We start from the raw sequence: 27,933 nt of genomic DNA, 5'->3' as shown, positions 1-27,933 counted from the left end.
TTAAGAAGCTAGGAAAAAAAATTGTTGGATTCTTCACTTTTCCTGTTTTTTTATTATTATTGTTGGTTTGCAAATTGCAATGAACGAATCTTACAAATTTGGTGGGATATGCAGTGGCATTTAAATCCAGGGAGGATAACAGAAAGCAACTAGAATTAGAAGAAGCACGTAAAGCTGGGCTTGCACCAGCTGAAGTCGATGAAGATGGAAAAGAAATTAACCCTTATATTCCTCAGTACATGTCATCTGCACCTTGGTATCTCAATTTAGAGAGACCGGTAAATAGTCTGTTTGCTTTCCTGTTGTCTACAAACTGCAGTTTATGGCTTTGTGTACTCAGAGTTTAAATCATCAAAGGAAATGGATGTCAAACCCAAATTACACCAAAGCCTGGTATGATAGGGGGTGCAAAAATTTATCAGGCCGGTAAATATAGAAAAGGGGTGCATGTGAAAAGATAGATGAAACCAAAGCCATCTATCAGTTTAGAACAATTAGACACCTGGCTCACAAACATGTTTGCAGAGTTGTACTGCAGAAGATCCCCCCCCCCCCCCCCCCCCCCCCCCCCCCCCCCCCCGAGTTGTACTCACTAACCTGTTCATGATACAACCTGTTCCATTTTTTCTGTTTGTGCTTTTCTTTGTTAGGGCAAGTGCCTCACCTTGTGCATTGGGGCACTAGAACCTATAACTTTCTTGATTGAATCCCTAATATCTCTAACCAATTGGGAAACTTAATCATTGATTTTTGAGATGAACACTGTAGGAGAGTAGGAGACCTTCCTAGGCCCCAAAAATTTCTTGAATATAATCTGAAAAATCCTCTACAAAATAGGTGATTCAAGTATTAATAATGCCCTCTAACACTATTTATATGGATATGGCAGTACAAGTTGACCAAAATACCTCTGGTTGTGTAACACAATAATAACTTATACATTTCAATAAGGGCTCTAATGAATCCCTGTAAAAGTTAATATTCTTCAACTCCAAGATTTATCAAAAACAAAAAAAGAGGGTATGCTTCATCTCCAACATGATTCGGTAAGTGGACTTAAAAAGAGAAAGTTACACTAAAAGATGACCTTCAAAACCTAGATGTCTTTAGCCATACGGTCTATTCTGGACAATTTTGATCTTCAAAATAGTACTGGTAGCTGACTGGCTTCCTATGTAAGCAATGTGTCTGAAATGAGGGCATGGAACCACTTATACCAACATTCCTCAATAAATTTTGATTGAATCTGTTGGGTTTGTTCTACATTACTTGGGTTGCTTCTAGCTACGGGTTCTTTATTAGTCTTTCTATTTTGATGTGTAATCGTATTGTTTCTTTGGTGTAGGTGGTTTTTCTGTTTTCTTGTGGTAAATAGCTATTTCTTTCTCATTTTGGTACGGATGAATTAAACTTTGTTGCACTGCTACTGTTTTTTTTTTTCCTTTTTATAATAATAAAATTCTTTGTTTTTGAGCAAAAAACAAGAAAAACAAAAGCGGAAAAATACAATAACAATAATATAATCTTGTTTTGTAGCTTGAAATAATTTCTTTATTTGCTTGTTACAGCTGTGGAGCAATGACACATGATAAGAAGGCATGCATGGAAAGGCCTAAAAAGATGGGAGCAAAATGGACAAACAAACACATTGCACCTGATGAGAAGATAGCGACTTTTGAGTTGGACTATGATGGCAAACGCGACCGATCCAGCAACATATGCCCGTGTTATTGAGAGATATGAAGCAAGAGATGAGGCGAGAAGAAAATATCTAAAAGAACAGCAGCTGAAAAATTAGAAGAGAAGAACAATAACCAGAATAGTGAGGGTGAAATTAGTGATGAGGATGATGATGAAGATGCCCTGAAGGTAGATGAAGCTAAGGTGGATGAGAGCAAACAGATGGACTTTGCTAAGATTGAGAAGCGTGTGCGCACGACAGGTGGTAGGAGCACAGGAACAGTCAGATGAATGAGTCTTTTCAGTCTGAGTTTAACTGTTTATTCATATGGCCTTCCCAAGGTGCAATCTGTTTTTGGTTGTCCTTGCACTTCATTGAATTCGGTGAAGGAATTTCTTTTGTATCTGTTCATTTGGTGCTGTATATAACTATTACTAAAGCATTTAATTCTAGGAATTTGCGTATTCGGGAGGACACAGCAAAGTATATTTTGAATCTTGATGTGAATTCTGCACATTATGATCCTAAAACCCGATTTATGCGTGATGATCCTCTTCCAGATATGGACCCGAATGAGAAGTTCCATGGAGTGAAAATTTTGAGAAACCATAGAGTGATAATCAATATAGAGTGAGTGGGCATGCATTGGAGTTCAAGCAGATTAATATTCATGCGTGGGACGCCTTTGAGAAAGGCCAGGACATCCATATGCAGGCTGCCCCCTCTCAAGCTGAACTTCTATTCAGAAATTATAAGATTATTAAGGAGAAGTTGAAGTCTGGAATGAAGGAAACAATTATGGAGAAGTATGGCAACGCAACTTCGGACAAAGAGCTTTCCATGGGGCAAACTGAGAGACATGTTGAGTATGACCGTGCATGTAGGATCATTAAGGGCCATGATGTGAAGCAGCTTGCAAATAAATATATAGAGCAATTGGATAGGAAGAAACTGTTCAAAAAGGAACGAAAGGATGAAATCGCATAGTCCTATGGAAACATTCAATTTTCTTATATGTTTCTTTTTTGAGTTTCCATGTCTTAGTAGAATTCTTATTTGTTTGTTTTCTTTTAGATTAGTTAGGAAAGGTGTAGGAGTTGTCTCCATTCCTATTTGTTTCCTTAGGAATTGGTTTCCTAGTTTGAGTAAGTTTGTAATTCAAGGCCTATAAAAGGGACCCTAAGCCTTTGTTACAGGTAGTGAATTTCAAATACAATTTCTTTAGAGAGGGTTTTTCTTATTTTTTGGTGCATTACCAGAGTTTCAACCTAGTGGATTCTAGGTATTTTCTTTTCAGTGTGTAGCGTGCATGATATCAAGCTCAACCATAATTTCCATCTTGCATTAGTTGGTATTAGAGCAGGTTATCCTGCCTATTTCATTAGAGCTCTTTAGTATCCTAATGGCTGATCGAAGAGAAGACGCTCACTCTAACGATGAACATGGAGTAAAAGCTCTATGGGATGCATTGGAGGCTCAAGAACGTCGAATGAACGAAAGGTTGGATCACACAATCGAATTGCTAGAAGAGATACGTACTACACTTACAGATCTCAGCCCTGACAACAGAGGACGCAAAGGCAGAGGTAATGCTCGTAAGAGAAATCAACCTGCAGAGAGAGTGCTCCTGTTCGTAGGCAACAATGAGTCCGGGTGGTTGATTCTAATGATGAAGGAAAGTTTGAAGAGACCTATGAAGTGGTTAGGCCACAAAGAGTTGAGGAATACAAAATCAAAGCCAAGATTCCTACTTTCAACACAAGTCTAGACATTGAAGGTTTCCTTGATTGGTTGTATGAGGTAGAGAAATTCTTTGACATCATGGCCATAGAAGGTGATTGAAAAGTTCCTCTTGTTGCTTATAGATTAATAGGAGGGGCAAGAGCTTGATGGTAGCATCATCAAGAGAACATGGCGCTACAAGGGAAGCGTCCCGTACGAGAGTGGCATGTAATGAAGCAACTGTTGAGAGAAAATTTTTTGCATGCAGATCAAGAATAGATTCTATTCCAACAATTTTAGAACTGTGTATAGGGCAAGTGAATGGTGGTAGAATACACAAACCAGTTTATGAGGATGTAGACCCGTTGCAATCTTAGAGAGATTGAAGATCAATAGACTATCAGATACATCAACAACCTGAGGTACACCATACAAGATAAATTAGGGATGCAAACTCTATGGTCTATTGATGAAGCCCACAATTTGGCACTCAGAGTGGAGAGATTGCTAGCGCGTCAATCAACAAGCATAATAGAGAATTATGACTGCACACAAGCAGAGCCCCAGAAGTCTTCTACCGTCAAAGGATAAGCAGCCCTAGGTTGTTAATCAGACCCGACCATCTGGAGCAGAACCTAGAAAGACTCAAGTAGGGGATGGCTTGAAACCCTAGGTTGGAGATTCTACTAGCAAGACCCACAATAGCCCTTATGCCAAGCTAGTGCCTAATGGTCCTTGCTACAAGTGCAGTGAGTATGGCTGCAGATCCAGTGATTGCTGGTGTGTCTAGAAGCACGTTGTTAAACACTCCGGAACACCAGTTTAAACATTTATAATTTTTATCGTTTCTCAAACAACTACTAATGCAATAAAGTAATGAGAACGGGTCATATCCACAGGGAAGCGAGGGAAAAATTAATATGTACTCAAATCCAGATAAAAGAACACAAGAGGGATTTGCAAAAATATAAAAATTAATTAATTAAATTGGAATAATATAGAATTTGAATAGTACTGAAAGTTGAAAGTGCAGAAACATAAATAAATACAGAAATAAATAAATGAAAGAAATGAAATAAAAATCTGTAATCGGACATAGGTAGCAGTCTCCAGATCTCTCCTTTGACCCTCGAACTTCTCGGCCAGATCTGTAGAAAAGAAAGCAAAGATCAAATGGCATGAAAATAAATTGCAGAAAGGAAATAACGAAACTAGAATTGAAAGAACAGAAATTGAAACTAAAATAAAGTAAAAGTGGTTGGGACCCAATTCCAAAGATGGCAGTAGTGGTGTTGGAGAACTGCAAGTAGGAACCTCTCCTCTTGCCTGGGTGTCCTCCTCTTCCTCTACCCTTGAACTTCTCAAGATCAACCTTCTGTCTTACCTGGGGGCAGAACCCAACCCTTTCTCAGGAGCCTTTAGGTCATTTTTATAGAGAAGGGTGGATACAATTGGGATTAGAGAGAAAGAGGGGAGCGGAAACTGGGTTTTAGCAAAGATATGGGTGCCCTAGGGTTTCTAATGAAGGGTTCAGATGGTTTTGGATTGATTCTAAAGCTGAGAAGAGAAGGAGAGGGCACCCAATATTATGTAAGGCTGAAATTTAATGACTAAAGTCTGAATGGTGAAGATTAGAAGTTAGGTGGCTCCCAGGGTTAGAATGCTAAAAAGAGAGTGCCCTAGAATGGATGGTGGAGATTAGAAGGGATGGAAGGTGAGGATTTAGAAGTTAAGGGTGGCTAGGGTTTGTTAAGAGTGAAAAGAATGGGTTAAAAGGCGCCCTAGGGTTTGCTAAGGCATGGAGAGCATACTAATAAAGTAGGAGGGGCGCCAAACTGGGTTTAGCAGTTAGGAGGCGCCCTCCTGCTTTTAGTTTTTCACAAAAACACCCCCTCTCTCAGCTGAACTTCGCACAAGCTTCCCAAAATTTACATTTTAGCCATGAAAACTCTTCAGTTTTCCCCATAATTTGCACAAAGACCCTCATATGTCACAACATTGAATTTAACTGGGAAAAATGCATACTTTGACTATTCTAAGGCCGCCAATACCCTTGAATTGATGTCCTTTAGGCATCAAAATGCAAAGTTATCAATTGCCCTTTACATAAGGGTGTTGCTCACATGGTAAATGAGCATGATCGTGATGAAGACAACCATGATCATGACATAGACCTGGATGAAGGTGACGTCGATGATATGGTCGATGGAGAGGATGGTAAACCAGTTACTTATGTGGTGTAGTGAATCCTCTACACAAGGAGGAGATCTCATAGTGATGGAAGATCTTCTAATCCAAGTGCTCGGTTAACCAAATGGTTTGTGACTTGATTATAGACAACTGTAACTACAAGAATTATGTGTCCAATGAGTTGTTTGATCACATGCAGCTAACAACAGAACCACTTCCGCCCCCTTATCAAATTGGTTGGATCAAGAAGTGTCCTGCCATTTAGGTGACATAAATCTATAAGGTTCCTCTCTCCTTGGGTAAATTTTATGATACTGTCATGTGTGATGTAGTAGATATGGATGCATATCATGTGTTTTTGGGGCATCCATGGCAATATGATGTTGATTCTACACATAGGGGTAGATAGAATATGCGTGTTTTTAGATAGGAGAACAAGGGGATTGCTCGTGCCAAAGGGAGACTCACCAAAAGCTTCTAAAGTGGAGGGGTAGCCTTTCCTTTCAATATCTTCGTCGAAACTTGAGTTTTTTGTAGATACCAAGGAGGGCAAGGAGACACTTTCTTTGGTTATCAAGGGTGAGGTATAGCCCGACCATGAAGTTCTAGAGCAGTTGCAACCCCTGTTGGATGAGTTCAAGGCCCTAAGTATGAAACCAAACCATCTACCCTCTATGTGTGACATTCAACATTAGATTGATTTAATTCATGGTACCACCCTACCAAATTTTTTTGTATTACCGGATGATACCAAAGGAAAGAAAAATCCTAAGAAAGAAAGTGGAGGAGCTGCTACAAAAAGGGCATATTCGAGAGAGCATCAGCCCATGTGCAGCATCTGCATTGCTGACACCAAAGAAGGATGAAAGCTGGAGGATGTGTGTTGACAATTGTGCCATCAACAAGATCACCATCCGATATAGATTTTCCATCCCTTGGCTAGATGATATGTTGGACTAGTTGGGAGGATCCAAAATGTTCTCCAAAATTGACCTGAAGAGTGGATACCATCTGTTCCGCATTAAGCCAGGCGATGAATGGAAAATGGCGTTCAAAACTATGGAGGGCTTATACAAGTGGTTGGTGATGCCCTTCGGATTGTCTAATGCTCCTAGCATATTCATGTGACTGATGAATAAGGTACTCAGACCCTTTATTGGAAAGTTTGTAGTTGTTTATTTTGATGATATTCTAATCCATAGCAAATATGAGAGAGAGCATATACAACATCTATGGGAAGTACTGACGGTACTACAGGAGAATGAGCTCTATGTCAATCTAAAAAAGTGCTACTTCATGATCAATAGATTGATGTTCCTTGGTTATATATTTGGTGCTAATGGAATACATGTGGATGATCAAAAGATCTAGGCTATTTGGGATTGGCTATCTCCAAAGACTGTAACGAAGGTACACAACTTTCATGGTTTGGCCACTTTTTACAAGAGATTCATCCTAATTTCCAACAACACTATAGCCCCCATCACCAACTATTGGAAGAAAGGGAAGTTCAAGTGGACAGAAGAGGCTAAAGAAGCTTTGTTGAAATCAAGGAGAGGTTATCTTTTACACTGGTACTAGCTTTACCAAACTTGGAATTGGTGGTGTTCTATCTCAGGCAGGTAAACCACTAGCCTACTTTAGTGAGAAATTAAACAAGGCACAACAAAAGTGGTCAACATATGAACGTGAGCTTTATGCAATTATTTGAGCTCTTAAGATTTGGGAGCATTATCTGATTTAGCAGGAGTTTGTGATTTATTCGTACCACCAATCACTGAAGTATTTCAGAAATCGGCAATAGCTGATGCATTGAGCATACATTCCACTTTGCTCATCACTGTAAGTAATGAAGTTGTTGGATTCAAGTGCTTTAAGGAATTTTATGAAACTAATGAAGACTTTGGCAACATATGGGAGAAGCATACCACCAGACAGCCTATCGGTGATTTTCTTGTACAAGATGGTTTTTTGTTCAAGGGAAACAAGTTGTGTCTCCCTAGAACATCCTTATAGGACAAGGTGATTCATGAATTACAAGCTGGAGGTTTGGGTGGCCATCTTGGCAGAGACAAAACAATCTATAGTGTGGAATAAAGGTATTATCAGTCTCAATTGAATAAGGATGTAGGAAATTATGCGAGAAAGTGCCCTATCTATCAAGTCGCAAAGGGGCAATCTCAAAACACAGGTCTTTACATGCATCAGCTAGTGCCGCCAGAACCTTGGGGGAATTTATCTATGGACATTGTGTTAGGACTCCCCTAGAACTCAAAGAGGAGTACATTCTGTGTTTGTGGTAGTGAAGGGATGAGAGATCCATCATATAGATGGCTGAACCTTACAGGAAGGTTGGGCAAAATTTCAAAATTTTTTCTCTCTCCCATATGGGAATCTCATTCTCTATTTTAGAAAACTGCATTTTCAAGGATCAATCTTGAAACAAACCAGACCAGATTTGAAACCAAAAGGGAGGAGAGGGATATACCTGATACAGAGTAACAGTAACTCACAATGAAGGTGTTCACGTCCAAGGAGAAAACCAAAATCTGCTCCTACTGAAGATGACACAATGTGATGTGAAGCAGAATTAGCAAAACGGTTCTTTAGCAAGAACCAAATTCTTCAGCAAGAATGTAGTAAAGGGCTAGTGAGTAAAACTTCAGATTGCCTCTTCTAGCAAGAAGTAATATAAAAAATGATTCTTGATCACTCCCACTAGTGGAGATTGAACTGGGTAGGGGCGGCAAGAATAGGAAGAAAAGAGCAGAAGACAGAAGCAGTCAAACTGTGTGTTGTCTTCTCTCTTAATTTAGCAGACTGTGAGTGTGCTTGGAGGTCCTCCCTGCTCTCCTATTTATAGCCTTAAAGAGAGGTTCTCCTAATCTTATTAGGAGTTTCCCAATCCAAATCTTATATTTGGACCTGAACTCTCTTTAAGAGATAAGGATAATCCTTTATCTTATCTATAGATAAAGATTAGCCTTTCTAATCAAATTAGGAGTTTCCTGATCCAAATCTTTATTTGGATCTGGATTCTTTAAGTGGATAGGGATAATCCCTTATCCTATTAGTTGATCCAAATCCCAGAACCACCCCTTATTTAATTAATCTTATTAAGCCACTTCGAATGGGCTTTAGGCCCATTAACCTGCTGCCCAGTTGGGTATTCTTGTATGGCGTGGGACCCAAACATTGATCTACACATCAACCACATGGGCTCAGCGCAGTTTTTGTTACAAGGCCTGGTCGAATTCACTGTAGGAGATAGTGAACCCCTGAATCCATCACCATGGGCTCTTAACGGGCCCAACATTTACACTAAATGGTCATCGGGTCCAGCCACCTTATGAAAACCCAAGGACTGTGGGAAGATGCAAAATTAGCCCATCAGGTATTACCCTCAATGGTCTTACACTTAAACTCTCAACCCATAATGATCAAACATTGCCCGACAAGAGATGACCTCTCCTTCGGTTGCAAAGTGCAGTGCCACACTCTCTACTCACACGGATCACGGAAATTAAAACCTTTTGCAAACATTTTGAAACCATAATATATATATGTATGTGTGTATGTATGTATGTATGTATGTCTTTATATAAATATATTTTGCAAAAAAAATTTCAACGGTTGAAATCAACTGTCGACAGTTTAGGTTTCCATCATAGAGAGTGCATCCCCGATCATTCACTTTGTCCGACAAAGGGGCTGATCCTGTCACTATGATCACCCACTCAGATGAATTCTCGGACTGTCCCAACATACCAAGGTTTTGACCCTCTCTAAGGATCTCATTGATTGGCATATCAAAGACAACCCAATCCGACACCTAGTGCAATATCATAATCGAGTCTAGGGGTTAGGTATAATATTCTAGTTTTGCCCATTTATCTCAAAGGTCCAGGGCAATACTGGAATTTTGGTCCAGTTCAGGGTTTCAAAAAAACCCACACTGTATGTATCTCAGGCCTCACCCTGGCAACTGAGACAAGCCACCCCAACCAACTTGGCAGCACATTAGTGTCAGCCTTGGGAGGATAAATATCCCTAGATCTATCCAACGACTGTGAAGATTCTAAACTAACATGAGTCTCATTAAGTGCCCAATTTAAGGGTATTACATAGAAACACGCCACAATGACATGAATCAATTATGTACTTTATTCGTTTACAATAAATGTCAAAAAGGTACATCAATCTGATTGGAGCTAAAGGGCATAACTGTCTAACAGGTAGTTGATTGATTTTCAAAGATGGTGCATTTCATTCTTTTCCGCAAGACTATTGATGTAATGCATGTGGTAGAACTATTCTTCTAGGAGATTGTGCGCCTGCATGGAGTGCCTAAGTCCATTATAGGAAGGAGATTGTGCGCTTGTGTTCGTGGTAGGAGTTGTCTCCTTTCCTATTTGTTTGCTTAGGAATTTGTTTCCAAGTTTGAATAAGTCTGTAATTCAAGGCCTATAAAAGGGACCCTAAGCCTTTGTTTACAGGCAGTAGATTTCAAATACAATTTCTTCAAAGAGTTTTTCTTATTTTTTTGTGCATAACTAGAGTTTCAACCTAGTGGATTCTAGGTCTTTTCTTATCAATGTGTAGCTTTCACGATATATATCAAGATCAACCATGGTTTCCATCTTGTGTCAGGTTAGGTAAGATATGTATCGATGCTGTGTGTATATTGTTTATTTTGTTTTATTTTTGTACATATATATTTTATTATTCTGTTCTTGTTGGTTAAGCAATAGATATATGTCATAAAAGGAATACTACTACTTCTATGTACATGAAGCTTTCCAATGTTTGCCAAAAAAGTGCTTCCCAGTGGTAAAAAGAGTTCTCATTTAATTTGTTATCCTTCATTAACTTTTCTATTTTTGCACCAGTTGGTAAGTATAAATTTTTGCCTTCCTTTTTAATGTTCAATTTTTTCCTTTTTAAGTCCACAACACTATTTTTTGTTGTGTTGGATATCATGTAAATTGGAAAACCAGCTTTTTGGAATCTGGTTTTAACCAAGTAAACATTACCGGGAACAACCTTTGCAATTGAGGGATTTTAGCTCCCTTCATACCTAATGACAATGTAGAGATGTTTAGAGATCAGGCTTACTGAGTTCTCAAACTTATTTGTTTTGGTTACTTTCATGAACTTTTGTACAAAGTTATATGGGGCCTCCCTGAATCCAGATAGATATAGATGCTAATTTAGATCTTTTTAGTTGATGATTTGAGTTCTGTCTTTTCTATGAGTGGGAGACGAAGGATAGTGAGAACATTGAAAAGGTAATCAATGGACTATAATTGAGCCCATAATACATTTTCTTCACTTGTTCTCAAATTCATCTAGCCGTATCAGGACAAATGGGACTATTGTTGATCTTAGAAAAAAGAAATCAGGTCAACACCAGATCCAGATTTGGTTAAATTGTTACAATGAACATGGGGTTTTGAAGCAACAATGGGAGGATGAAGTTACAAATTCCTCCAGTAGTCTATCAGCTTGATAGAAGACATAAAGGAATTGAATGAAATATTCCTATAGCAGAAACATGTCAGAAATGTTAGTTGTGCAAATATAAGAAACATGTCAGAAATGTCAGAAACATTGTATGGAATATTTTAAAAATTATAGGCATGGTGGAAGCATTATAAATTTATAATATATGCAAAACACAGAATGGTATTTTATGAAATGATATAAAAGAAGCATAGGCACACCTTTTAATTATTATCTTGTTATAAATCACTAAACAAAGCTAAGAAATTAAGGTTATAGGCAAACTACTTATATATATATATATATATATACAAACACGCGCGCGCGCACACACACACACTACTTTAAAAAGTACGAATTGCCTCAATAATATTTCTAGAATTTTTTTAGGACAAAATTTACCCCTCCATATTTAAATTTATTGATAAACAAGGACAAATAGGGTAATTGGTTATTGATATTAAATGACTTGAAAAGAGGTCATTTTAAGATATTCAATGCATTCAATTCCCTCTCATTAAATCCAACATTTAAGGTATTAAATTACATTCAACTTCATTAAATCATATAATTAGGGAATTTTTGTTTCTTCTCAACATTAAATTCTATTAATTAAATCCATATATAATAAATTAATAATTTCAATAACACAAAAACTTATACTTTTAAAATATACCTTGAAAAAATATTTTCATCTAAGTGGTGGTAAAAAATTAAATCATTTTGGTCAAATGAACAATCCATGTTGTCTAAATTAAATAATAAAATTTAAAAATAGATAAAATGCAAAAAAATATAGAAATGAAAAAATGGGACCATTTTAAAATCATATATTCGGCATATAAACAAGAATAAGAATGATAAATAAAAAATTATTTCATTAATGATGGAAATGGAATGTAAAATTAAAAACTAATTAAAAATAAGACTATTTTCCTATTTTCCTATTTACAATAAACTCATATCGGGCCCAAGTTTTTTTTAGGCTAGGCTCGGGCTTTCTCAAAAAATCCCGGCCCGAGCCCAAGCCCAACTTGATGATGTATTATATTAATAAAAATACATTTCATATAATAAAAAAGTATATATATATATATATATATATATATATATATATATATATATATAATATTTTACTTCTCTTTTTTTAAGAAATAATAAGACTTTTCATTATTTTTTTTAGGTTTTGAGGTCTTTTAGTATAAATAAAAAAATCTTTTAATTGAATTATAAAGGAAAAAATCTTTTCTTTTCCAAATTACTAACCGGTTTCGGGTTCGGGTTCGTGCTTCGAGCTTTATGCGAGGGTCGGGCTCAGGCTTAAGACCTAGTCCCAATGGTCGGGCTGAGCTCGGGCTTGGGCCTGAACATATTCTGTTGATGTAGAGGAAAAGCTCGGCCCAACCCGTGAACATGTCTAATTAAATCTCATATCTAAGGTATATTCTCTAATTAAATCCTATATTTAAGATATACTTTTCTCATCATTAAATTCTACTTATCAATTCCATAACATTAATTTTAATAGTATAAAAATAAATATCTTAAAAAGGAATTTAGAAACAAAACCAATTTCTTCCCTCCTGGTGGTGGATAAGCAATTCTACCATATAGGGTCAAATGGATTAATAAATAATGTCATAATTTAATAATAAAATAAATTAAATATATAATACAAATAAAGTAAAAAGAATTGGGCATATCTCTGATATTGTATATTCATTATACTAAACAAAAATAAGTATGAAATGCAATAAGTATTCTTATTAATGTTGAAAAAGGAATGCCAAATTTAAAATTAATAAACTTATAAATGAAGTGATGCCATAGTCAAATAATAAAATTTTTAAAAATAAAAAACATAAAGAATCAAAAAATAATAAAGAAACATTTGGGCACATATCTAATGTTATATATTTATAAAAAATAAAATATTGGGTACATAAGAAATAATTTTATCAATGATGGAAATGTAATATAAAATATAATGTCAACATGAAAATCAAACAATTTTTCTTTTTGAGTGGTGTGTTAGTGGTTTGGGTCAAATGGATTAATCGATGATATGATAGCTAAATAGTAAATCTTTAAAAATAAAAAGTATAAGTAATCAAAAGAATATATAAAAAATTATATATTAATTATGCCAAAAAAAAATAAGTATGATAAGTAGAAATTATTTATATAATGTAGATGGAATATATAACTTAAAACTAATCCAAGAGTAAAGCTATTTTCTTATTTAGATGGTGGGTCAATGGTCCAACTTTTCCAACAAACTCATGATGTCATAATTGCATAATAAATATTTAAAAAAGATAGAACACAAAAAATGAAAAAGTGCAGAATTTTGTCAAAAATATTTGGAAACAATCTGATGCCCTTGGTCACATTATTGATCCAATAAAGTGATTCAATCATTCAAATCTTAAACTTTTTAGTCTTAGCCTATCCGTGTTTGATTAAGCAGTGGACTATACAGAGAAATAAATTGGTATGCCTATTGGAAGATGAGATCAAGGACTATGGATGATACACCCACAGAATTCAACCTCTTTCATTAATCAAACAATATTTGTACCCAAATTTTGTCTTAAAAATATGAATTATTTTTTTACTAATACCAACTTGTTTTTCTTTTCATAACCAAATATAGTTCAAGAACATGTCTTTGTTTTTTTTTTTAATTTTTGGTAGACATAAAAATAAAGGTAAAACATAAAAACTTCTCCCAAAATTGCCAAGTGCAATGCACATGCACATTTACAACAAACATTTAAGTTTAGTTTTAATCATATTGTTACTTTTGTTAATTTTCAATTTCTATCTTAATGTATCTAAAATTCAAGTAATTAATATGAAGAAAAAATTCTCACGTGCAATATATATATATATATATATATATATATATATATATATATATATATATATATATGGGATTACCCTTAGCCAACTGGCACCCAATGCGATAGGAACTATTGTGGCAATGCAGGTGGCGACTTGGCTCTAGGGGTGGAGCTAACGTCGAAGCTCTTTCGAGCGGTCTTCATGTTGAGGAAGCACTCTTCCGAAGCGGGTGTCTTCTACTTCCAACCCCACAAGTCTAAGCCTGTAGATAACTCTTCTTCTGTGCACAACTGGAAGAGTAAATATTTCTTTTTGTCTTATCCCGAGGGCTGGTCCTTCAAGCCGGGGTGGGGAGAGGCCAGCTTATTTGCGAAGAAAAGTGTCCCCTTGCTTATGAGTGAGGAAAGTGACGATCTTGCGTGGCTGCTCAACTTCGGGAGAGTCCGAGCTCAACCTCGCAAGGCTCAGCCCTGCCCTCCTCGGTAGGATAGGCCACGCAACTCCTTTCCACGTTTTCCTCATCTTCGTCTTTGTTTAATGGTACTAACTGCTATTTTGCTTACGGAGGTACCGATGGATGCTCGGAAGGCCATACTCAACCGTGCTTGCGTGATACAGAAGGAGCGGGCGAAGGCTGGCGGATAGATGCTTCAGAGGCCCACCGGGGGCATGCTAAGTGCCAACCCAGAAGGAGAAGGCATCGGCCCCTACGAAGGGGGGGTCTTCTCGTCAGGTCACTGCCAAGGGGACGAGTGCATAGGTCCCTGCCAAAGGGACTTCTTCAATTGCTCCCCCAAAGGGAGCCACTCCATAGATCCCCTCAAAGAGGAAGGGGCCCGTTGAGGAGGGCTAGCCAGGGTGCGAGGAGCAAGCGCCACAACAGCCGACCAAGGTGCCAAGGGGACTTGGTGACGAGGTCGAGATAGGAAAGAAGAGGTCGGCTGAGGGGGCTGTAGGGTGTCAACCGCAGCAGAAGGTGGCCCGCACTGGGAGTTCTACTGATGACACCCCGAGGAGGCCCTATAAGGAGCGAATTGACCGTTTTCTGCTCCCAGATTGTTAGAGGAGCTCGTCCAGTAATCTGACCAAATCTTCTGCCCTGAGTGGGAGATCCACAAGGGGGACTCTATCCACAACGCGGGAGTTGGATTGGTGTTGGTGAGTGGGGCTCTCTTGGCACAGGACTACTTCTTGATGTTGGGGATGGCCCCGAATAGGTTGTACGAGCAGGGGCTGCAGAGCCTGGACGAGGTAAATGCTTGCTCCTCTTTCCTTTTCTTCTTTTCTTCGTTTATCTACTGGGTGCTAACTGTTTTCTCATTGCAAGTTTGTCTTCACTTTGTTGGGCTAGAGGATAGGCTGAAATTGACTCTAGCCAACATAGACAAGCTGGAGGCTGAGAAAGACAAAGCTTTAGCAAGCCGCCACCACTGTTGTGGAGAAGCACCGTGAGTTCCAGCGATACTTCGGCAACGAACAAAAGCTTCACATGGAGGCCAAAGAAAAGCTAAAGAAGACACAGGATCTCCTCTCCCAAGAGCAGATGGAGAGGGATCGTGTAAAGAGCCTCATTTCTGAGGCTGAACGGCATCTCCAGTAGGTCGATGTAGACATTTCCAAGGCGAATAAGCAGGCGGTTGAGGCAGAGAAGAGGGCCGAAGAGGCAGTTAAGAGGGCTATCGAGGCCGAACAAAAAGCAGCCGATGCTAAGAAGAGGGCATAGGAGGTGGGGAAATGAGCCGATGAGTTGGCCGATCTCACTTCCAGGGCTTACTAAGACGAGATTGAGGACACCAAGAAGATAGTTATGGCGGTGCTTCCGAATTTTGATGCCGAATCTTTGAAGATGATCCCTGACTCTCCTGAAGAGGCTATTGATTCTGCACTTCCTCCTTTGGCTGGTGGTGAGGCATAGGACAGGCCTTTTCTCTTTTTTCTTTCTCTCTCTTCTTTTTTTTTTTACATTGTACATATGTCTGGCCTGAGGGGCCATGAGACAATTTTGTAAAGCCAAAAATTTTGTATACAATGAAAATTGGTGGCATTTTTTATCTGTCTCAAATGTTGTACTTGTTCTTTGCTGTGTTGTTTTTCCTTGTATTTTTTGCACTATTTTTGCACTTATGCTCTTGTTGTCGAATGGTCCTTGCCCCTCCAAGAGAAAAATCATAGCGTGAGACAAGTATAGTTCTCTTCAATTTACTTTACTTTGTGCATCAGGAGCATGGCGGAGGGGTAGCCAAGGCGAAGCCTCTATGGCTGGGCCAGGGCTTGCCTGGCCTACCATCCTTCTTAAGCGTTCACTTAGGCAAGGCCGAAGAGGCCTGTGATGGGGGGAGGGGGAAGCGAAGCTGAGGCTCGCCTATCTCCCAATCTTCTAAGTATTGGTTTCAGCGAGGCCGAAGTGGCATGCCGTATTGAGGGGTGGTCGAGACAGAGCTGAGACCCGTCTGGCTCTGTGGGGCCTAAGTAGAGTCGAGAATCGCCTAGCTCTCGTATCCCTGCGCATTAGCTTCGGTGAGGCCGAGGAGGCCAGCCCTATTGGGGGGTGTCCGAGACAGAGTTGAGGCTCGTTTGGCTTCATGGGGCCTAGGTAGAGCTGAAGCTCACCTGACTCCCATATCCCCACGTACTTGTTTCGATGAGGTCGAGCGCAATGCTCCGAGGAGGCTAGCTTCCTTTGCTAGTAGCGTTGAGTGTGAAAGTTCAGGAGGCTAACTGCCGTCGAGGTGGGACATTGAGGCACATTAGGCCCTCAGCCGTCCTGGTGTATTCTGACGCATTAAGTCACAACTAGGGTTTTCACTACTTATTCGCTAAGCCTTGGTGTTGGTCTAGCAAGGGGGTATAGTCCTTGAAGGAGGCTGTGCGCCCCTGTCAATCGCGAGGCCGAAGAGGAACTTAGTAGGTATCCGTACTGAGCATTGAGCCGAAGAGGAACTTTGCTTCATTCATCCAATAGTTTCAAAAAGATATTACAATCGTTTGTAGTACATTCAGAGATTCTCCGAGTTCCATGTCCAAGGTGCAGGTCTTCCATCTAGGTGTTCTAGGTGAAAAGTGTTAGGGTCGACGAATTGCTTGATTCTGTAGGGACCTTCCCAATTAGGGCCCAGCTTGCCTACTCCAGTTCGGGGGCCATGACTTTTCAGAGGACAAGGTCTCCTTTTTGATAATGCCTTTTTTTTTACCCTAGAGTTATAGTAGAGGGCCACTCATTGCTGGTAAGCGGCTACCCTTATCTGTGCTTGCTCTCGGGCTTCTTATAGCAGATCTAAGTTTGTTCTGAGGGCTTCATCATTCTCAGCTTCATTATATGCCTAACTCGAAGTGTCAGCTAGTCGATATCTACTGGGATTACTGCTTCTGTGCTGTAGGTTAAGCCAAAGGGAGTTTCTCCCATGGATGTCTAAGGCGTAGTTCGGTAAGCCCAAAGTACACTGTTCAGTTCTTTAGCCCGTAGGCCTTTAGCTCGGTCCAATATGGTCTTCAGCCCATCTAGTATTGTCCTGTTGGTGACCTCGACTAACGGGTCCTGTTGTAAGGAGAAGCGTTGGAAGTGACAGGCTAAATCTTGGACTTTGGCGAGGTACTTGTGAAGGGATGAGAGATCCATCCCATGGACGCCCAAAGATTGCAGAATAAGGGGGCGAATTTCAAAAATTTTTCTCTCCCTTCAACTGGGAATCACATTACCTATTTAGAAAATTATATTTTCAAGGATCATTCTTGAATCTTAAACTGAACCAGATCTGAACCAAAAGGAATAGGAGAGAATTATACATGATACGGAGAAGTAACATCCCCCAACGAAGGTGTTCACGCCCAAGGAAGGATCCAAAGACTGCTCCCACTGAAGATGGCGCAGTGCAGGATGGAGCAGAATCAATAGTGTTCTTCCCAAGAACTCTGTCCTTCGCAAGAATCAGTAGAATGGTACGTGAGCACAACTTCCTTTCAATCATTTCTCAAAGAACTGATGTCAAGATCCAATATTGACTTCTCCCACAACTGGAGATCGAACTGGCAAACAGGGTGGCAAGAACAGGGAGGCGGCAAGAGAGTATTCGCAGGGTGCAGAAAACTCTCTTCTTGATTTCAGCACTAAAGAGGATCTGATGTGTGTATCCTAAAGGCTGCCGCCCCCACTTTCTTTTTGTTAACTTAAAAGATCAGCTCCTAATCCCATTAGGAGGTGCTTATCCAAATCATATTTGGATCAGCCTTCTCTTCTAGTGATAAGGATAAACCCTTATCTTATCTACAGATTAGATTAGCTTTCTCCTAATCCCATTAGGGGTTTTTTAGATCTGAATCACATTCAGATCTGGACTCTCTGAGTGGATAGGATTAAAATCCTATCCTATCTGCTAATCCATCTCAAAATTTGCCCCTTTAATTAAGTAAATAAATAGCCTAGTTCGAAATGGGCTTTAGGCCCATTAAGCTTATGTGCTCACTTAACCTTCCTAACTGCTGCCCAGTTGGGCTTCCTTGTATGGCGTGGGACCCAAGCATTGATCTACACATCAGCCACATGGGTTCGGCCCAGCCTTTGTTACAAGGCCTGGTCGAATACACTATTAAAGACAGTGCACCCCCTGAAACCCATCAAATGGGCTCTATGGGCCCAACACTTACCCTAAGTGGTCCCTGGGCCAAGCCACCTTGTAATACCCAGGGACTGTGGGCAGATGCAAGATTAGCCCATCAGGTATTATCCTCAATGGTCTTACACTTAACCTCTCAGCCCTTAATGATCATACACTGCCCGACAAGAGAGGACCTCTCCCTCGGCTGCAAGGAACAGTGTTGCACTCTCCACTTATATGGATCCCGAGAATTAAAACCTTTTTGCAAACATTTTAGAAACCACAATATATATACTTTTATATCTCATATAAAATATACTTTGCAAAACAAATCTCAACGGTTGAAATCGGCTGTCGGCAGTCTTGGTTTCCATCAGTGAGAGTGCATCCCCGATCATTACCTTTGTCCGACAAAGGGGCTGATCCTGTCACTATGATCACCCACTCAGATGAATTCTTGGATTGTCCCAACATGCCCAGGTTTTGACCCCCGCTAAGGATCTCACTGATTGGTATATCAAAGATAGCCCAATCCGATACCTAGTGCAGTATCATAATCGAGTCTAGGGGTCGGGTGTAACTTTCCAGTTTTGCCCATCAATCTCCAAGGTCCAGGACAATACTGGAAATCTGGTCCAGTTCAAAGATTCAATTAATCCCACACTGTATGTGCTTAGGATCTCACCCCGGTAGCTGAGACAAGCCACCCCAACTGACTTGGTGGCACCACAGTGTCAGCTTTGTCAGGATAGGTCTCCCCAGACCGACCCACTGGTTGTGAACATTCTAAACTAACACGAGTCTCAATAAGTGTCCAGTTTAAGGGTATTACACAGAAACATACCAAGGGAACATGAATCAAATATGCACTTTTATTCATTTACAATAAACTCATAAAGTACATCATTTTGATTGAAGCTAAGGGCTTACAAAACTGTCTAACAACTTGGACATGCTTTGTTCTATGGTCTCGTACTCGCCATTCACTTGATTCACCACTAGCTGAGAGTTACTAAAGGCTTCGACGTGTGAGGAGCCAAGGTCCCTAGTAAGATGGAGACCAGCAAGGAGGGCCTCGTACTAGGCTTTGTTGTTTGATGCTAAGAAGTTGAATCTTAGCGCGTACTTTAGGACAACATCATCTGGGCTGAGGAGGATGAGGCTCGCTCCGCTTCCTTTAGCATTGGAGGAGCCATCAACAAAAAGCTTCCATCAGGGTTGAGCCTCGTCGTTCACATGGTCCCCCTTAGCTTTTTTTGGGGGCTGGCGAAGGGCTCGGTTGAGGGTGCATTCTACTATGAAATCTGCTAGAGCTTATGCTTTGATCGTGGGCCTCGGCTAGTACTGGATATCAAACTCAGACAACTTGATGGCCCACTTCGTCAAGCGTCCCAAGATCTCAGGTTTGGCAAGGACAACCTTGAGGCACTGGTTCGTTAGGACCACTACAATGTGGACCTGAAAATATGGTCAGAGTTTCCTTGCCGAAATCACGAGGGCGAAAGCCAACTTTTCTATGTCGGGGTACCTGGTCTTAATGTTGCAGAGGACCTTGCTGGCATAGTACATTGGCTTCTGCACGTCATTTTCCTTGATGAGGACTGAACTAGCTGCTTCATCCCTGGCCGAGAGGTATAGGTACAGGGTTTCCCCTTTGGCCAGCCAGGTGAAGAAGGGAGGCAAAGTAAGGTACGCCTTGAGCTCGTCAAAGGCACACTGGCACTCCTTCGTCCATTGAAACTCTTTCAGCTTCTTGATGGTGCGGAAGAAGGGTAGGCAACGATCGGCTAACTTTGACATGAAGCAGGGCTGCTATTTGGTCGGTGAGATTTTGGATCTCCTTCACCATCCACGGGGGTGTCATGTCTAGTATGGCCTATATCTTCTTAGGATTAGCCTCAATGCCTTTCTGAGTGACGACGAAACCTAAGAACTTGCCTGATGTGACACCAAAGGCACACTTGCTGGGGTTGAGCTTCATTTGTACTTTCATAAGGTGTTGAAGGCCTTGGCTAGGTCTGAGATGTGGGTTCCGACCTTCAGGCTCTTCACTACCAAGTCATCCACATAGGCTTTGACGTTCCTCCCCATCTGCTCTTTGAACACCTTATTGATAAGGCACTAGTAGGTGGCCCCAGCATTCATGAGGCTGAAGGGCATCACGCGGTAGCAGTATGTGCCATGTTCAGTGATGAACGAGGTATTCTCTTCATCACTTGGGTGCATCTTTATCTGATTGTATTTGGAGAAGGCATCCATGAAGCTAAGCAGCTTGTACCTTGCAGTGGCATCAACGAGGTGGTCTATCATCGGCAAAGGAAAACTATCATTGGGCAGCTCGGATGAGGTCTATGAAATCAATAGAGATTTGTCATTTCCCATTAGCTTTCTTTATCATAACCACATTTGACAACCAGTTAGGGTAGTGTACCACTCGGATGAAGCCGACATCGAGTAACTTTTCAACTTCCTCCTCTATGGCCTTCCAACACTCCAATGCAAAGTTCCTCTTCTTCTGCCGAACTGGCCTAGAGCTTGGGTCCACACTTAGCTAGTGTGTAATGATCGAGGGGTCAATTATGGCCATGTCAGTAGCGGGCCAAGAAAAGATGTCGGCATTGAGTCTGAGGAAACTTACCAGTTCGAATAGTCTCTCGAGGGGAAGGTTGGACCTGACGTGGACTGTCTTGTCAGGATCGTCCTCGTCTAGGGGGACCGAGACGAGGTCCTCGGCCGGCTGGCCTCGGCTCGCTGGCTCCTCCCTAAGGTTGAGACCCTCTAGTGATAGAGCTTCTTTATTCTTGCCCTTTAGCGCTGCCACATAGCATTGACGGGTGGCATGCTGGTCCCCACGAACAACTTCGGCATCGTGCTCGGTGGGGAACATCAAGGCGAGGTGGTAGGAGGAGATGGCTGCCCGAAGTGCATGAAGAGTTGGTCTCCTCATGATGGCATTGTAGGGTGAGCTGATCTTCACGACCAGGAACTCTGTCATCCTTGTCACCATTGGGGCTCCATCCCTACTATGACTAGTAGGGAGATCTTGCCCTCTGGTTTGAAGATGCTGCCGGAGAAGACGACTAGTGGGGCATCTACTGATTGGAGGCGCTCTAGAGCTATCTTCATCTTTTTGAAAATTTCGTAGAAACCGATGTCGGCTAAGGAGCCATTGTCAACAAGGATCCTTTTGATTGCGAAGTTTGTAATGACGGCTGAGACCACCAATGCATCGTCATGGGGGACTACTACCCCCTTTAGGTCCTCGTCCGTGAAAGAGAGGGGGTCTTGCTTCTGCTTCTTGGGGGCTAGCCCATGGATGTTCAGCTACCTAGCGTAGGTTTTGCAAGTCGAGGCCAAGGCTCCACCCGAGGTTGTGCCTTCCACTATGACGTCGATGGCGCCTACTGCTTGTTGGTGGTGGTGGTGGTGGTGCTGCTAAGAGGATGAGGCACTGGCCTCGCCTCCGATGTACTGCTTGAGGTGGCCCTGACGAATGAGGGACTCTATCTCATTTTTTAGATCATAATAGTCCTCGGTGTCATGGCCGATACCTCGATGGAACTTGTAGTATTTTTTGGGGTTCCCCCAGCGGGGGTTCTTCTTCAACTTTTTAGGCCACTTCATAAATTTCTCCTACCGGATTTGCATCAAAATCTGTGTGCGGGTAGAGTTGAGTGGCGTGTACTGATTGTAAGCCAAGGCCTAGGCCGATGGCTTCCTACTATGGTTGTTGTTGCTGCGGCTCTGGTCTCTGTTCTTCCTCTTCTTCTCGGGGGCTCCGTCCCGGTGCTCTATGCCTCTCTCATAGGCGTTCGCAGCCAAAGCCTCTTCGACGGCAATGTATTTCTAGGCCCTTTCTAGGAACTCCAGCTTCATCTTCGGCTAGCTTTTGGCAACGGAGCATTTGAAAGCCGAGCCGAAGAGGATCCCGCTAATAGCGACGTGCATAGAGACCACGGGGTTGAGGTCACAGACCTTGAGTTCTCTTTTGAAGTGGTCGATGTATGACCGCAAACTCTCTCCTCCCTTCTGCTTGATAGTCATCAACATGACAACACTTTTCTAGGGGTGCCAACTATTGATGAAGTGAGGAACATACTGGAAAACTGCTCCCATGTGGTGATGGATCGAGGTGGGAGGCTGGAAAACCACTGCCGAGCAGCTCCCTTGAAGGTTGCCTAGAATGTCCATCATGTCAAGGAGTCAGAGTATCCATATAGGATCATGAGTGCCCTGAAGCTCTCCAGGTGGTCGTTTGGGTCTGTGTTCCCATTGTACATCTCCAAGGTTCAAGCCTTGAAATTTGGGGGTAGAGGCTCGACGATGGTATCAGGGGAGAAGGCAGAAGGCATCCATTCTCTCAAGGGAATTGCTCTATCCGACCAAGGTGTTAGTTCGACGCTCCATAACTTGCCAGAGCTTGGCTTTGACAGTGCCAAGCTTGGCTCGAAGTTCGGAGAACATGGGGTTGGGCATGGCCCGTGCGCCATCCCGGTCTTCATGGGCATGATGGTGATCGACGCGGACTCTGGAATGCTTGGAGTTGAGACCTCATGCTTCGTGCTTAATGCGGCAGTCATTCAAGATGTCTCAAAGGTCTGAGATATGAGGGGAAGAGGCTCGACGCCGGCCCTCGGCCTTGGAGTGGGTGTTGGGGTGATCGTGATGTCCACCTTCGTCCCTCGGCTTGGCCCTTCGGCATTGGTGATGCTACTCGGAGGGCTGGTGGCTATCCTTCGATCATTCTGGTTCTTCCTCCCTTCAGTTAGGAGGTCTGGAGTTGTCCTCCATTCGACTGGGAGGTCTGAAGGTACGGGAGAGCGGGTCAGCTGGACGACTGCTACCAGACCTGGAGGGCTCGATCTGTTGCGTGTGGCCGAGGTTGGGGGCCAATTGGCTGGTGGATCCACGCCGGCCCGACTGTGTGGACTCCCCGACGTGGCGGTCACCCTGGGGGCGACCTCCTGCGTAGGGGTAGTTTTGCTTGACTCGCTATGTCAAGTACTCTAGGCGGTCGAGCACGACCTAGAACTGTTCATTGGTGACAAGATTTTGTGTATTTCTTGTTCTTCATACCATGTTGGTTGGTTGGTGCTCAAGGGCCTGATAGCTTGTCAAAGTTCTTTTTAGGGAACATCTTAGCAACGCTTCCCACAGACGGTGCCAATTGTTGATGCTCGGATTTGCTGAGGACAACAAAGTAATTTTGTCCCTAGGCTCTTGAGGCTGATCGAAGGCTTCGAGGGTTCAAAGAGGTTTCTACTGAGGCCGAGGTATGTAGACCGAGGCGAAGGAGGCTTCGAGAACCTGAGGCATAATCTCCGATGGTCAAGTTAGTATGGGGTATGAAGAGGGAAACCGGTATATGGTTTGTGAGCCCAATTCCAAATTCGGACTGTAGATTGTATTCAATTCCTCTCTTACCTGGAGAGGGGCACCCCTATTTATATTTGAATTGCCTGGAGGTAGGTGGAGATGAATGCCTGAGACGGGTGCCGTACGAGGGCAGTCAGAAAGTTCTACGGGGACGCGTGGGTGCCCCACGATTGGCTCCATATTGGGGGAACAGAGTAACCCTTGCTGTAGCGGATCTCGTTCCTAAATCTAGTGCTCCTGGGTTGGGCCTCCGAGCCTCAAATGGGCTAGGTGGGGTCACCCCACATCACTAGTAAAGTTTCATGTCTCTGCCAATGGAACTGGAAATGGAAATACGCTGTTGTGGAAATTATCTCCCTTATTCCACACAGTGCTGATAGTATTCATTGGGGAATATGTCGATTCTAATAAATTTTGTATCACAACCTATGGAAATGGAAATATGTTGTGAAAATATTAGCAAATTTAGGGACATTTTAAACCTAGTGCAACTGCTCTACTTATAACTTAGTCCTCCTAGGAACATTTGTTGTTAAAAATATTGATAAACGAAAGATTTGTTGTTAAAAATCCTGTAGTTTTTCCTCTTCCCCAAGGCCCATCCACAACAGCTGGGGACAGTCCTCAAAATTGTGTTTCTCTGCTTGCTTAAATCTGGTAGGTGCTATTCCTCAACATCTTCTTTGACATTATGGAAGGCCTAAAATACTGCCATGGATTTTTTAGAAATTTCCCCCAAATTCATCAATATTCAGTAATATGTAGAATATTGCATGGTATTTATTTATTCTAGTTAGGTAATGGGTATAAGTTATTTTTTTCTTATTTGCAACCATAACAATTGGATGGTCATATAGCTACAATTTCTTTGTTCAATATTGTCCAATCAATCAATGCTTTCAGGGTAGTCAATCTTAATATATACGGTTGTCTATCAAAAAGAAATCCTAATATATATGGTATTTTTTGCAGGAGACGTCTTTACCAAGAAGCAAATATGAAGAAGATGTGTACATTAGTAATCACACAAGTGTTTGGGGTTCCTGGTGGAAGGATCACCAATGGGGCTACAAGTGCTGCAAACATAAAAATGAAGAACAGTTACTGTAAGTACAGGTGCAGCTGGAACTGAGGCCGCTGAAGCTGCAACAGATCTCATGAAAGCTAATATTGTTCGTAAAGAGGTCACTGAAGGTAGGCTTGATTTTACCTCTTCTCTGAAGCATTATTATTGACCTTAACAGAGGTTAAATTTCTCATGCTGGCACTAGGGTAGGGTATATAGTAACTCTTCTGCAATTCACGCCTAAATGTTTTATTATATATAGTTTCTTGGCAATCATTTAAAAGCACTACTTGTCCTTTTAAATTAAATATATAATTCTCTAACCATTCAAATTCATTGAAAATTTTTGATCGGTCTCTTGATATTTGCAGATTTGTGATTTCTGCATTTAGAAGTTTGATGTATGTGCAAGCCTTACTGTGATCGATATTTCTGCTTCGTGTTTGAAAATCCCTGCTACATATGCACCTTTCTTCCCTTTCTCAAACAAGTCTAATATTTACATTACCAACATATACACGGAGAAAGCAGCACCAATGGAGGATAAAAACCTTGCTACATGGCTACATGGGGAACCGATGTAGCAGATGACTTGGTCCTTGAGGACCTTGACCAGAAACTACAACTTGCTGAGGCACCTATAGCATATTTTTCCTTTTATTATTGTGCTTATATCATGAAAAATTTGACTTGTTTTTTATATTGTAAGAAGTTTAAATCTACAACCTAATATAGCTAGGGACTTGGAAGTTAGTTGAAACGTCTTACTTGGTAGGCAAGATCTTTGGCCCCTAACTTGAACTCCTTGTTCAAATGAGTCTATAGATGAGGAAACTAACTGGTGGGTTCACTTGCAAGGAAAGACGTAGATGGACTCATGGACATGAGCTGCACTGGGGTCTAACCACCTTAATTGGTTTTTGCTCTTTTGTAGTATGGGTTTTGCATTGTTGGCGGAGTTTAGCTAATCATTCTATTTTTAGGAAAGATTAATTCCAGATGTAATTTTATATTTTCGTAGGGACTAAGACATTATGCCAAGAGTTGACCTGGTAGTCGTTGTTAGTTGAATTGAAGCGCGTTGGAGATATAATTTTCTGCTCAAATTCGTGACTTGGACAGGAGGATGAAAGAAGGAAGGAAGAAAAAGATGAAAGAAAGCGGAAATACAATGTGGTGGTTTTGTTTCTCATTGATGTTTAATTATCTTAGGCTACTGCTGAGGATATGGAGGCATACAGGATGAAGAAGATCCACCATGATGATCCAATGAAGATTTTCTTCATTCAAATGGAGTCTTATATGGAGTCTTATATCTGCTTCCAAGGTTATTCTGTCTGCTTTAAAGTGGATCAAAGTGGTTCTCCCTCAAACTGGAGTATTAATTAATGTGGTCATATATCTGCTTTCATGTAAGGTTTCTCCCACCGGGGACCTCCATGTCATGTGTGTACATATAATTTTCTTGAACTAGGAAATGATAGGAAAGTCGTTGGAAATGAATTACTTATCTTTTCTGTATTCAGCACTGCGACCATTGACTTGATAAGAAAAAAATGGTCTGCGTGGTTTGTATCAACGATGAGAATGAGAATTTATGTGTAGATATGAAATCATATCATTCACGTTCCTTGCCTGTTTTAGTGAGATCGGCTTCCATCAGGGCAAACCCGTGTCTACACCGTTCCAACCACCTTTTACAATCTTGCATTAAGAATATTTTCCCATGAAATAAAGCACATATGTATAAAGATATTTTCAATGCAAGACTGTAAAGACTGTTGGAGTGGGCTTTGCCATGATCCAAGCCCAACTCTGTTTTACTGCCATTATATTAGTTCTGTCCTGACAAAGATCGATGTCCCATAAATGATAAATCTAAATTTCCAATAGCAAAGTTACCCGTTCAACCTGTTTGATTACATGCCTGGTGTGTGGTGAATGCAAGGTTAAGACGACCTCTTGTACATGAGAAGGCTTTATTATAATCTGAATAATCTTTATATTTTGTTGTCCTAGAAACTCGTATTCCTGATGATGGGGTTTGGTCCCCGTCTACAGACTTCAGCTATTCTAACCCAACACTGATCTCAAACCCAATTAAACAAGTACCGGTCATTCTCACTGCAATGCTGTTCAAAAACTACATCCTATGCATTCATATTTGCCCGTAAATTAGCATCAATTTCGAGTTATTACCTACCTCAAATGTACTTTAAGCCTACGAATTTTGACTCCGGGGGTATCGGTCATTCTCCTTTTTTCATCACTCAATTCAAAGTTGGCGAATTTTCTACTCGAAGCTGATATATGCATCCATGGACCTGGTGAAGACAAAGGGGTCTGATCGTTTTAAATAAATTGTTGTATACACCTAAATCGAATAGAATCAGATTAATTATATTAGATCAGAAAGAGGTAAATCTATGTTTGATCCAATTATAAACTGATCGAATTCAGATCATACTCATCTATAGGGTCGAATTTGAATTAGAATTCAGATAAATAGATATATACCATTTGCAGTTGAACTACAAATCTATAGTTTGATAATTTGACACATCTTTCTACATTCTTCTCATGTTATATATTCCCTATGAAATGATAATTTTAGGGGTGTTCATCAATTATATGATTTTGTTTGGCAAAACAAAAGCAAGTTGTTATGGTCCGACACAGGCTTAGCCTTGTTTACGCTTGGCAGGCTTACGTTAAGGGACATCACCGCCATTTTCGCCTGTAAGATTTTTGGGAGAATTGATGTCATCTTTAGGCATACCTTTAAAAGCTTAACGTACTCTTTGAGGGGGGGTGGTCGACCTCCTTGGGTGCCTAACCTTAGCACTCTTAGACCATCATCCCTTACGAGGCGGCCCTGGTTAATGGCTAGCATGGCTACCAGTGTTCCTCATGGGCGCACACATGCTCATGGGGACAGTGCATGGACCGACATTGCG

General features: G+C 41.1%; 1 pseudogene; it reads left to right on the top strand.

Moving 5' to 3' along the window:
- The first annotated feature begins 83 nt into the window (after window positions 1-83).
- Window positions 84-26,365, top strand: LOC148875676 (pre-mRNA-splicing factor SLU7-like; annotated as a pseudogene).
- The last annotated feature ends 1,568 nt before the right edge of the window (window positions 26,366-27,933 follow it).

Source organism: Nelumbo lutea, chromosome 1, assembly GCF_056320005.1.
Source record: "Nelumbo lutea isolate HS-2025 chromosome 1, American lotus-T2T, whole genome shotgun sequence".
Classification (NCBI taxonomy): domain Eukaryota; kingdom Viridiplantae; phylum Streptophyta; class Magnoliopsida; order Proteales; family Nelumbonaceae; genus Nelumbo; species Nelumbo lutea.
Note: the sequence above shows the minus strand (reverse complement) of the source record. Positions and strands in the feature narration are given on the sequence as shown.